A 13,412-nucleotide genomic window follows, 5' to 3' on the forward strand; every position below is an offset into this window, starting at 1 on the left:
TAAAAGGTATAATTACCCTGCTAACGCTGTACATACAGCTCGCTCGCATCCAGAGAGTAAAGCCATGTCAAAACTGTCTATGATTCCTCAATGTTTTTCCAGCTACCCACCACTTGCCCACCAACTCCCCTCAGACCTCAGTTAGAATCTGACAATTGGCATCGTGAACAGGATACTGAGGAGAGTGAGCCTTTGGTTCCCCACTGATTCCAGGTTGGCCATGTGGCTGCAACATGGGTTGTGGTACCCCGTGGCGGCTGTTCTGCTTGGATTTGTTCTGGTGGAAACCTGGGCGGCAGTAATTGGGTCCCCCATGAGCGTGGAGAAGGTGCTGAAGCAGCTGGAAGCACAGACCACCAAGGAGCGAGCCTTTGCTGGCAGAGTTGGATGGGCATTTTTGACTGCACTACGAGAAGTACACACCCAGTCCCTGAGGGATGCAATGCAGATAAGGACCCTCCAGGTGCAGGCAGCGCACCTGGAGGCCTGGCTACACAGCTCAGAAAAAGAGTTAGAAGCTGCCATGAATGGGGACCTCCAGGTGTAGGCAGGGTGCCTGAAGTCCTGGCTGCAGAGCTTGGAAAAGGAATTAGAAGCTGCTGTGGGCCAGGCGGGGTGGCTTAAGCCTGTAATCCCAGCACTTTGGGAGGGCAAGGCGGGTGGATAACCGAGGTCAGGAGTTTGAGACCAGCCTGGCCAACATGGTGAAATCCCGTCTCTACTAAAAATGCAAAAATTAGCTGAGCATGGTGGTGCTCCCCTGTAATCCCAGCTACTTGGGCCGTTGAAGCAGGAGAATTGCTTGAACCCAGGAGGTGCAGGGTGCAGTGAGCTGAGATCACGCCACTACACTCCAGCTTGAGTGACAGAGTGAGACCCCGTCTCAAAAAAAATAAAATTAAATTTAAAAAGCTGCTGTGAATGCAGGCCTGGGTCTGTTGTCTCAGCCAGAGACCCCCTACTTGGTCAGATACCGAGGAGGAAGAACTCCTGTCGTGGGCTCACCCAGTGGCCCACCAGAAGGTAGAACATAAGCAGCCATTGGGGCCCCAAGGATAGGCTCAGAGACCCACCACTGTAATGCAACATACTTCAAATACTGCCTATACCCCAACTGAGTTGTGGGAGTTAGGCAAGCAGTGCCGTCAGCATCCAGGGGAACCTCTGCTCATCTGGATGCTTCATTTGTGGGATGAGGGAGCAGACAGTATCACCTCTTCTGCCTCTGAGATGGAAAAGATGGCCTCTATCATGACTCACCCCTCCCTCCATCAGCGGTTGCAGGTTAGCTGGTGGCTGACACAAGGGCAAGGTGACCACACCTTGATTGAGTGGCTATAGGCAGCCATACAGATGGTGTGGAAGGACACCAATGAAATACTTGAAACCATGAGTAAATGGCAGTTGTATGCCAATTTGGTGCAAGTCACCTGGGAGATAAGTATGCAGCGGGCTATGTGTATTAGGGTTCTCTTGGACAAAACTAATAGGAGATACATACATACATATATATATGTATATATATATGAGAGTTTATTAAGTATTAAACTCTGTCTGCAAGCTGAGGAGCAAGGAGAGCCAGTTCAGATCTCAAAACTGAAGAATGTGGAGTCCAATATTCTAGGGCAGGAGGCATCCAGCATGGGAGAAAGATGTAGGCTGGGAGGCTAGGCCTGTTTTCTCCTTTTCACGTTTTTCTGCCTGCTTTATATTCGCTGGCAGCTGATTAGATTGTGCCCACCAGATTAAGGGTGGATCTGCCTTCCCCAGCCCCCTGACTCAAATGTTAATCTCTTTTGGCAACACCCTCACAGACACACCCAGGATCAATACTTTGTATCCTTCAATTGAAGCGAATTGACACTCAGTATTAGCCATCACACTATGTTTGACCTGAATACCTGGGGGCCAGATGATGTACATTTCACCTCCCACATGAGGGATCTCATTTTGGGTTCTGTGCTCCCGAGTGCCTTTGGCTTCCTAACTGCTGTCCTTACCCCATACGTAGGATGCTGCATACATGAAGTGACTACTGCTGTGGCGGCTCTTGCAGAAGCAGAAGGCCATTGGTGGGACCAAGGGCTCCACACAGTAAAGAAGGGGAAGACGTCTTGCCCATAGGGTCCCTACCATGGGAGAAAAGGGAGTCACAATTGAGTGACATGCTCACAGATGTAGATAGATTTGATTTTGGCTGGGATTGGATGAGAGAAAATTGATAAGCAGCCCAATGACGTACTCTTAACTTTGTGAAGATAGTTGTCTTCAGAGTAGCAATTCCAGAAAATGCCCAAGGGGGAGAAGGACGTTGCTGCACCACCCGGTGCCACCCGGTCCCATCTGGGTACTTTAGCTCAAAGACTACTTGCTGCAGCCAGGTGGAAATGTAGAGCCTTTTCGGTTTGATTAGGGAACTGGCTGAGGTCCCCAGCTTGCGGGGACACTAGATAACTGAAGGCCACATGTGGAATTAGCAATCCACTGCTCTCCCACTAATGTACAGCAGGTGCTGGCGCTGGCGGATACTGGCACAGATTGCAGCCTTGTTTATGGGAACCTGGATAAGTTTCCAGAAACCTGCTTACATTGACAGTTATGGTGGCTTATCAGTGAAAGTGAAGCCTGTATCGTACCTTGGCATGGGCTGTTTGGCTCTCCGCTTATATATTGTGTATGTGTCTCCCATACCGGAATACATTCTGGGGGTGAACATTTTACAGGGCCTGGTGTTACAAACCACGGCAAGGTAATTCAGACTCCGAGTGCATGTGGTGAAGCCAGTGCTGCATGGACATATGCATCACCAGCCTCAGATCCTGCCACAACCCCAACGGGTTACTTCAATTTATCAATACCATTTGCCGGGTGGGCATACAGAGATGACTGAGACAATTAAAAAGCTGGAGGAGGTGCAGATAGTGTGTGGCACCTACAACCCCTACAGTTCTCCAGTGTGACCAGATGGAAAGCCTGATGAAACTTGGTGGATGATGGTGGACTATCAGGAACTAAATTAAGTAACATCCCCTTTGCATGCAGCTGTACCATCAATAATGGATTTGATGGACCATTTGATGATAGAACTGGGACAGTACCACTATGTAGTGAACTCGGCCAATACATTTTTCTCCATAGACATCACTCCAGAAAGCTAGGAACGGTTCGTCTTCATGTGGGATGGGGAACAATGAACTTTTACAGTGTTGCCACAGGGCTATGTGCACAGCCCCACCAAATGTCACGGTCTAGTTGCTACAGATTTAGCTGCTTGGCAATGTCCAGAAGGGGCCCACCTATTCCATTATGTTGATGATATTATGTTAACCTCTGATTCTCTTGCTGATTTAGAAGTGGCAGTGCCCCTCTTGCAGCAACGTTTGGCAGCATGCAGTTCGGCTGTCAGTGAATCCAGGGTCCAAAGGCCTAGATTATCTGCCAAATTATTGGGAGTTATCTGGTCGAGTGAGACAAAGGCCATCCCAGAGGTTATCATTGATAAGATTCAGGCATATCTCCACCCCACCACGGTGAAGCACCTGCAAACTTTTGTGGGCCTCCTGGGATATTGGTGGGCATTTGTGCCCACTTTAGCTCAAAGTGATAAAACCATTGCATTGGTTAACAAAGAAGGGAGCTACCTGGGATTGGGATGATGTGGCTGAGACTGCCTTCCTGCCAGCCAAGCAGGCTATTCAGCCAGCAAAAGCCCTACGGGTAGTTGACCAGGGGTACCCATTTGAGCTGGATGTGCATGTGACCACAGATGGTTTCAGATGGGACCTGTGGCAGCACAAGGAGCACTTGAGAATGCCATTAGGCTTTTGATCCCTATGGAAGGGAGCTGAGCTCTGGTATTCCTTGATAGAGAAACAGCTAGCAGCTGTATATGCCGCCCTTCAGGCTTGTGAGAGTGTGACAGGATCGGCTGCAGTCATTGTGTGAATGACTTACCCAATAGTAGGATGGGTGCATCATGGGTAATGACCCCCTAGACTGGGACGGTGCAGACATCCACCTTGGCAAAGTGGGGCGACTACTTGGAGCAGTGGAGTATGCTGAGTACAAGCCCCTTAGTAGTAGAGTTGCAAGAGGTCTTGGGACCTGTAGTCTTAAAGGAAGATAAGGCCTGAGGCACCCCTAGACCCTGAGCCTTCATTTAAGGAAGGGCGTTGCCCCCACTCCTGATGTGGCATGGTACACAGATGGGTCTAGCTGAGGTGCTACTGCTCCCTGGACCGCTGTTGCAGTCCAACCTAGTACTGACACCATATGGTTTGAAACTTGGTATGGACGAAGTAGGCAATGGGCTGAACACAGAGCCCTATGGATGGTGATCACCAAGGAGGCAAAACCTATGGTAATCTGTATGGATATTTGGGTGGTCTATCAAGGTTTAACCTTGTGGTTAACTACCAGGAAAATACATAAGTGGCCTTTGGCTACCCCCAGCAATGCTGAGGCAGATGTCTTGGCTAAGGTCTGATGGTTAGAGTCGGCACCTACATGAGATGTGGCCATGTGGCTACACCAGAAACTGGGACATGCGGGGGTAAACTGATGCAACAGGTCAATATGCATTGGGATCTGTCCCTGCCCATGCAAGATATTTGGGAGGCTTGTCAGAAATGCCCAGCATGTGCTCAGACATACCCTAATCAGAGGCAGCTGCCCAGTGTTACACAACAGTAATGATAGGGCAAGTGCCCTTGACCAGGTGGCAAGTAGACTACATCAGGCCACTGCTGAAGCTGCTAGAGTATACGCATGTGCTAACAGCTGTGGATGTAGCCACAGGCCTGTTGTTCCCCTACCGTTGCAGGGTGGTCAACCAACAGAACACCATTCAGGCCCTGCAACACTTATGTGCCCTGTGTGGTTACCCTCTGGCCATTGAGAGTGATAGGGGAACACATTTCACTGGACAACAGGTACAAAAATGGGCACAACAAATGGGCATAAAGTGGGGACTCCATGTGCCATACAACACACAAGCTGTGGGTATGATTGAGCAATATAACAGGCTCCTGAAGAATGGGTTATGCTTGCATGCCACACCCCCATCTTTGCGGGGCTGGAGTTCCAGGCTGGACCTGGTGCTCCAAACCTTGAATGAATGACCACCGAAAGGTGGCCCAGCCCCAGTGAAGGCTTTGTTACACTGGGCCACTGTCCCGTTCAGTTGCAGATGCATACCAGGGATGACCTCCTCTGACCAGATATGGGGACTTATGGTAACCTGTTGTTGCCTGCCCCAACACCCTTGAAGGCAGGAGAACAGAAAACCTGGCTGTGTCTGTGGACCCTCCAAGCTCCCCACTGCTGGTGGCTGGCCATCATAGCTCCCTGGGGGGAGGGCCTGCAGTGTGACTTGCATGTTGCTCCTTGGGTGTTTGATGCATGCCCCTGTGGTTGGCTGTTCATGGTGGAGCAGCCGGGGAAGGAGCCCTCCTCCAGGTGACATATGTACTGTCTGTGTGGCCTACTATGAGCTCCCCTGTGACTGTGGCACTGATACAGGACTCAAACCATGGGGAGCTGAGAAGGTGTGGTACCATCGCCCAGGGCAAAAGCCCTTGGCGGCTGCATTGTTATCTAGGGATGAAATGTTAGCTTGTATTTTGCCTGAGGGTCGTGACTTACCCCCATTAGTACCTGTGCTTGCTCTGTCACTTTGACATAGGTTAACATGCTCCAACTGCACTGTGGACCTATGCTGAGGTGACCAATGTTTTCAACCGTTGGGTCTGCACCACCCTTCCAGCAGCAGCTGCGGATAGCTTGCCTTGGCACATGCATCCCACATCTGCAGAGAACTGGACATAGCTGGAGACTTGGAGTCCCATAGCTGACACCTGGAACGCAAAGTGGCAAGCTCTGGACAAAGGATGCTGCAAGACCCATGGTGTGCCCACCCCCTGGCTGGCCTGTAGCCTTTATGACAGGCGGGGCTGGCTAGCGGGGGAACATGTAGTATCCCTGGCCCAGGCACTGCAGTGCATAGAGCAACACTGGGCTAACACCACTGTGGGATGGGTATCCGTCACAGTCTGTGCAAACATAACATGTGTTGCCGCACCAGAGGTAGGATGGAATAAGTGGCCCCACTAAGGTCACGCCCAATGGACTTTTTGCCCCTGAGATTTTATGAGTCTGTGGGGACACAGGGTGGCCTTACCTGCCAGATGACTGGATTGGATGTTGTACCTGGGGGTGGCCTTATGTACCTGCCACTGTTCTCTCCATGTTGCCCAGATGTCAGCGTAACTGGGAGGTGCTACGCTCTTCATTTTCGCAAATGCGATGAGCCCCCTGGTGGTTCTACGCAATGACTATCCCTGGAGCAGGTGTCATAACTGTAGAAGCACAAGTTACTGTTCTTGTAGAGCACAACACTTGGGCTCTGAATTACACTGACCGGCCCTCCTCCTGTTAATGGATGAGGTTGATCAGATCAGAAAGGTGGTGTGGCAAAACAGAATGGCCTTAGGCATAATAACTGCTGCCCAAGGAGGCACCTGTGTCCTTTTAGGAACACAGTGTTGTACCTTTATCCCTGACAATCAGCAGAACTTAACAGCAGCCCTGCAAGGGATCTCATGGGAGATTAAGGCAGTTGAGAGCCTTACTGATGATCCCCTGCAGAGATGGTGGCATTCCCCAGGCTCTGGCCTATGCTGGGCCCTAACAGTCATAAGTAGCATAGCTGGGATCCTAGTAGTGAGCTGTTGCTGTCTGTATTGTTGTTGTGGGATATGGATTCAGGTCTCCACTCTATGGTCACGTATCCCTGCCTGGAGGAGGCCCTTAGCCTAGGGGGTGGAGTGTAAGCGATATGGCTGCACTTTAGTCAGGAGTAGGCTGAAGTGGCCTTCTGGTGCAGCATGATTCAGGGGGTTTGGAGTGCAGGCGCACAACTCCACACATTATGTAACCATGCCACATGAGGTGCATTAGGGCTCAGAGCCACTATTGTCTGAAAAAGGTATAATTACCCTGCTAATGCTATACATATGGTTCACTCATGCCCAGAGAGAGAGTAAAGCCATGTCGAAACTGTCTATGATTCCTTGAGTGTTTTTCTAGCTACCTGCCACTTACCCACTGACTCCCCTTGGACCTCAGTTAGAACCTGACAATTCTTTATTTATTTTTTAATTTATTATTGAGATAAGGTCTGGTTCTGTTGCCCAGGCTGGAGTACAGTGGTGACATCTCAGCTCACTGCAACCTCCACCTCCCAGGCTGAAACCATCCTTTCACCTCAGCCTCCTGAGTAGCTGGAACTACAGGTGCACACCATCATGCCTAGCTAATTTTTGTATTTTTTGTAGAGACAGGGTTTTGCCATGTTGCCCAGACTGGTCTCGAACTCGTGAGCTCAAGCAATCCACTTGCCCCGGCCCCCCAAAGTGCTGGGATTACAGGCGTGAGCCACCACACACCTGGCTGGCAACATTCTTTAAATAATTTTCCACAAATGTGGATCTTCCTTGGCTCCTAATTTGCCTCAGCCTCTTTCTATCTTGAGGGATCTTCATCCCTCTTCTCTTCTCTCTTCCTCACTCTGAAAAGTAAAACCATCCAACCAACCATCAACAAAACAAGCCTTTCCTGGCCTCATACAGAGCCCGTGCCTTACTCCTCTGAATCCTAAGCACCACTCACTCAAAATCCAGGCAAGATAGGAGAAGTAGAAGAGCTCCCCTCCACCCCAGACATTTACCAAGTGCTCTCCCCAAAAGGGATTCTTCAATAAGAGCTTTCAAAGACTATTCTGGCAAAGACACTCATCTTCCTGGGGCCTTGAAAAGGGAGTAGAGTTCACCTTTATTTATTCTTCTCTGAATTCAAAGTCAGAGTATTTTCTCCTCTGACATTCTTTTTCTTGTGACATGTCAGCTCTATTTTCTAAAGCTGCCATTTTCCCTTTAACTAGCTGGGCATAGCCAAGGTCTCAGAGTAAGGTCTCAGGGTTCTTCCCATATCCCACCATGCCTAGCATTCTACCTTGTTCCCAGTTTTCTTGAATAATCTCCTGTTTTGATTATTCCAAGAGTTTTGGCTATGGCTTGCTTGAAAATTCTAATGAAGGTCCTGCTTAAACTAAGACCACTTTGATCTTATTCCTCATTCCTCGCCAATTCTTTTAGTCTCTCTCATATGAGTACTTTCTCCTCTGCCTTTTTTTATACTCCCCCATGAAGGCTAGGGAACAACTTTTTTTTTTTTTTTTTTTTTGGAGACAAAGTTTTGCTCTTATCTCCCAGGCTGGAGTGCGATGGTGTGATCTCAGCTCACTGCAACCTCCGCCTCCCAGGTTCAAGCGATTCTCCTGCCTCAGCCTCCCCAGTAGCTGGGATTACAGGTGCCTGCCACCATGCCCAGCTAATTTTTGTATTTTTAGCACAGACAGGGTTTCACCATGTTGGCCAGGCTGGTCTCGAACTCCTGACCTCAGGTGATCAGCCCGCCTCGGCCTACCAAAGTGCTGGGATTACAGGTGTGAGCCACTGTGCCCAGCTGGGAACAACTTAAAAAAAAATTAGTATGTCTCTTTCACAATATATCTGTTTTAATTTTTTCTCTATTAGAAAGTAATGGGATATTTTTGAGTAGAGATTTTTTAGAGTCTGATAACTAGGAAAAAGGAAAATGAATCAGTTCTTTGATGTAATGTTATAATTGGTTGCTAAAAATGCAATAATTTCCAAAACAAAAAGTGTACAATATATAGTACATTTTATCCAAGATCAAATATTCATATTACAAAAATATCGAGTCTTTTGAAAACAATGGTTATGAGTGACACATTTTTGAAAAGAAACTTTTCAAGAAGCATATTATCTTTTTAAAGAATAAAAGAGTAAATTTTTTAGTGTCATAACTTATCCTAAATGTTATTACATCACATACATGCTTTATCTCCATTTGAATGACTTATCATAATCTACATTATAGCAATGAGTCACACATTGTAGATGACTTACAAAGAAGGGAATAAAGACAAAAGAATAAAATTCCAGAGTATAAGAATATATCAAAATTTCCTGCCACTTCTGTTTTCCATTATATGAACTCTTATTGGCCGTCACCTGCTAATCCTGTGTTATCACAATAATGTGGAAGCAGTGGTTAAATGCTTAAATGATTGGGCTTTCAAGTTAGTCTGCCTGGATTGAAATCCCAGCTCTGCTTCTTACTAGTTGTGTGTCCTTAGCTAAGTTATTAAACATCTCTATGCCTCAGTTGCTACATCTGTAAAATTGGTGTAATAATTAAGTGGGACATAGAGTGATTAAAACTATGACTAGGCCAGAGTAAGAGTTTAATAGATATTAATCTCAATTAATGTATTGCCGGTTTCTCATGTGTGTGGCCTCCGCTTAGGTTTTGTTAATGCCTACCCAATCACCATTCTCCTTCCTTCTTTCTTGCTGGCAGAACCTGTCTTCCATGACGGAGGTCAAATGTCCGATGCTCATTTTTCCAAGCCGCCCTTAAACTGCAACGTGAGTATGTGACCTGACAATAGGATATGCTAGGAGGAGGGAGGTGCAAGAGAAGGAGGTGGTGGTTTTGAGATCATTTATAAAAAAGATTTTTCTCCCTGAAAAGAAAAGTCTGGAAAACCCCCATTCTTCTTTCTTATCATGGTGTCAGAAGCTGAGGGGGGCTCTGTGACCGTCAGGTAAAAGGTGTGAGGGCAGTCTTTTTGCTTTTTGCAAAGGGTAGCAGAGCAGAAAGGCAGAAAGAGCCAGTGTCCCTGATGACACAGGTAACTGCTGAGTCAGCCGAAGAGCACCTAACTCCAGACTTCACTGTGAGGAGTCATGAAAGCCCCTATTCTTTAATCCACTTTAACAGTTGGGTATCCTGTTACTTCCAGCTGAAGCTGATAACGATTGATAAAGGCACTTCAGAAAATAGCATTGACATTTCTAAAAAGTGTCAATCAATGTTTGGAAACATGTACATAAAGTGGTTTAATCTGTAAACTATGTAACATTTTGATGAACAAATTAATATTATTTTCAGCCCTTCTTTTCCAAATAAAAGGATCATGTTTAGCTTAATAAGCTAGCGGGGGAAAGACCTATTGAAAAATATCCATCCAAAGTGGACAAGCCTATGTTAAAAAGAAAAAAGGGAAAAAGCAAAGTAATTGTTTAGGTTTTTTAAGCTTTTCTTAAAGTGTGTCTAGACCATACATGTGCTAACTATGGCAATTTCATATTTGTATCCCTGCATTATTAAGCTTCTGTCTCCAAAGGACCACTTTCTGTCTTCCCATAAATGTTTTTCTTTGTACTTGGCACCTAGGAGTCCATCATTTTCTGAGGGTTCTTTAAATAGTTCACTAGCTCTCAAATTAATTTCTGGTTATACGAGTGGATTTTCAAACAATACAAGAATAAAAAGTGTCCAATTTCTCTACGACCACACAGCATCTTTATGCCATCAGACTTAAGTTGCTTACATTACCTTACATTAAAAAAGCCCTTAATAGCTAATGAAAGCCAAGTGATAATATAGTTTAAAAGGTAAATTTTGTACTCAAGCATCATTTTCCTTTGGTCAGACAGAGAAACACTGATGTCCCAGAGGACAGAGTATTAAGCTTAAAATACAAGGTTAAACCGTGTTATTTTCTGAATAGCATTTAAAATAAACAGATTTAAAAGCTGGTTATCTAATATAATGCATTAAATGGTTTAATACCTGACCTAATTTCATTGACTGTAGACATTGAACATATGCTGCAAGGTGGGCTAAGTTTGACAGTAATTATTTAACTGGTCAAACATCCTGGATTTTTTTCAGGTTATGGTAATTACTGGAATCATTTATAGTTAGAGGGAAAACTAGATTCACATATACTATTACTCTCCTTTAAAAAAAGGCTCGTGTCTGAAGACTACAACTTACGTGGAAAATATCTGGAGGAAAAGAAATAAACATTCTTGATTGTGCATCATGTACTTTGTACCTTAAAACAATCATTGCCAATACCTACCACTTACAGAGCACATACGATTTATCAGCGATAAGGCAATGTATTCTACAAATATGGCTTTAATTATCACAACAATCCTATCAGATGGGTAGAATTATTCCTTAGTGTTTTTAATAGAGAAGCCTCAGGGAAGTAATTTTCCCAAGACTTCTTGGTAGAAAACATGAATACATGTTGGTCTGATTCCAAAGCCCTTGTTGCTAATTACTGTGTAATTGTAACAACCCATTTCACCCTCACCCCAGGCCCACACTTAGCCCTACCTCTACAGGTTTAGTTAGTATAGTGCTGGGGTAGTTAGTGCCTTTCTGGATGGTTTCTGGTAAGAACTCCTTTCAAAGTTCAAGATAGCGTGTTGTCCATTGCTATGGATTGAATGTTTGTATCCCCCACTCCCCAAAATTCATATGTTCAAACTATAATACTGAATGTGATGGTATTTAAGGATGGGGTCTTTGGGAGGTGATTAGGTCATGAAAGTGGAGCCCTCATGATGGGATTATTGCCTTATAAGAAGAGACATGACAGTGGGGAGGGCTTGGTCAGTAGCTGCAGCACTAGAAAGTTGGCAGAGCAAGACTAAATAAAATTTCCTTTGGTCCTAGGAAATCAAGTTCTCAAAGCCACTCAGTCAAAGTGGGCACTTTTAGCAAAGAAGGAGCAGAGGAAAGGAAAAGGGCTCAGGTTTAAGTGACTGGAATCATTCCTATATGATTCTTGGCAGCATAAATGTGACAAGCTGCAACTCAGATGACTAGATGTAAAACCTTGTGCCTTGGAACAACCAGATAAACACTCCTCGGCCTTTGTTGTATGCATCCAAAGGATTAATGATGTGAGTTTACTGGTGCAGGGAATCATCATAAGACTTTGCCTGAAGACATTTTTCAGTGGTGTCTTTGTAGAAGTCACCCCCTCCCCACCCCTCCACCCTCAGCCTAGAAATGCTGCATATAGTGGAACATTATGTGACTTGGGGATTTTCAAATCTGAAGTCTCTCCAGGAACTCATCTTGAAACGTGGGCAAGCCAAGGTCAAAAGTGAGATCATTCCCTCTGGCAGACAACACAGTTATTGGGGAACACCTGGGGAGGTTTGGCGTTATTTGCTTGAAAGACGTCATTCACAAAATTGTCTTCCTGGGGAAGTATTTCCAGATCTCACTGTTCTTGCACCCTTTCCACCTCTTTGTGGCCTGTCATGCTACCAAGAATAACATGGTGGGCTTCCTCAAGGGAATGGGCTCACCTGGCTATCAGAGTGAAGGCATGAATGAGCTCATCCACAGCTGAACTAGACCCAGAATACCTGAAAGCACAGTGTATTAGTGTATTGGAAGTATGTGTTTTTGCTTTTCAGAATTGATACCAAGTGACTTCAGAGAAGATTATTTCCTGCTCTATTGTCAAAAACTGGAAGGGAAGGGTCAGGGAAAAGACAGCAGGTTATGTTCATGGCAGGCACCTCTTGGCACAGTCCAGTTCTAAGGAAACATTTCCATGTTCTCCATATTGGCTGCCACATCCTCTGAAATCAGCACATGCCATGGAGGAAGGAGTCCTGCTTTGTCGCATCTTCTATCCTGGGGTTTAATATTCATGAGTGAATAAGCATTTTGTACAAGACGCCCTAAGACTCCTGCAGCAGTGCACCAAGCCCAGGGGTATACTTGAATCTAGGAGTTCCTAAGGCCTTATTTTTAAAAGACTTGAAATACAATTAGGAAGAAGGGCACAAAAAAGAACTGCTCAGTTGTCTCTGCTGTGCATCTATGTTCCAGCTTTTCAGTGGTGGCTCTGAGAGCTCTCAGACTTGGCTGACTCCAAGTATATCTGGTGGCTTTTATATTCTAGCCTGCAACTGGCTTAGCCTTTTTCTCTAAAAGCTCAGGATTTGAGAATGAAAGACCTCTTCAGCAGAAAAACACGCACACACTCAAAATTTTGCTTGCAGTTTTAGGGTATTTAGACCCTTCTCCTCAGGGACCTATGCACTTTATGTGAGGAAGTCCTGCTCTTATCAGGACTGGTCACCCAGGCCCCAATGTTGATCATTTCTGGTTCCATGTCCTGTGGAAGACCAAAGCTTACCAAGAGAGCTTTTTCTCTTTACGTGGCAGATTGTGTTGCCCCCTGTGCCTACTAGAACTCTGGGAAATGCCCACCATTTCTCTCCTGGGCTTCAGGATAGAATTTCCTGATTTCTCTGATGATCAGCACTCTCCTTAAAACCCAGATCAGGAAGGAATGAACCATTTTCTTCATTTGGCCTGGATAAAGTTAGCACTGTCTGGCTTTTTAGGACCCAAGCAGGCAGCTTAATAAACCTTTTCCTTGCAAATTCTAGTCTCCAAAAGTATTGCCCTTTGTCCTGTTGGTAATAATGTAGGAAACT

General features: G+C 45.8%; 1 pseudogene; it reads left to right on the forward strand.

The window, feature by feature from the left end:
• The first annotated feature begins 11,148 nt into the window (after positions 1–11,148).
• Positions 11,149–12,311, forward strand: LOC100450289 (ribosomal protein uL30-like; annotated as a pseudogene).
• The last annotated feature ends 1,101 nt before the right edge of the window (positions 12,312–13,412 follow it).

Source organism: Pongo abelii, chromosome 1 (genome assembly GCF_028885655.2).
Source record: "Pongo abelii isolate AG06213 chromosome 1, NHGRI_mPonAbe1-v2.0_pri, whole genome shotgun sequence".
NCBI classification, from domain to species: domain Eukaryota; kingdom Metazoa; phylum Chordata; class Mammalia; order Primates; family Hominidae; genus Pongo; species Pongo abelii.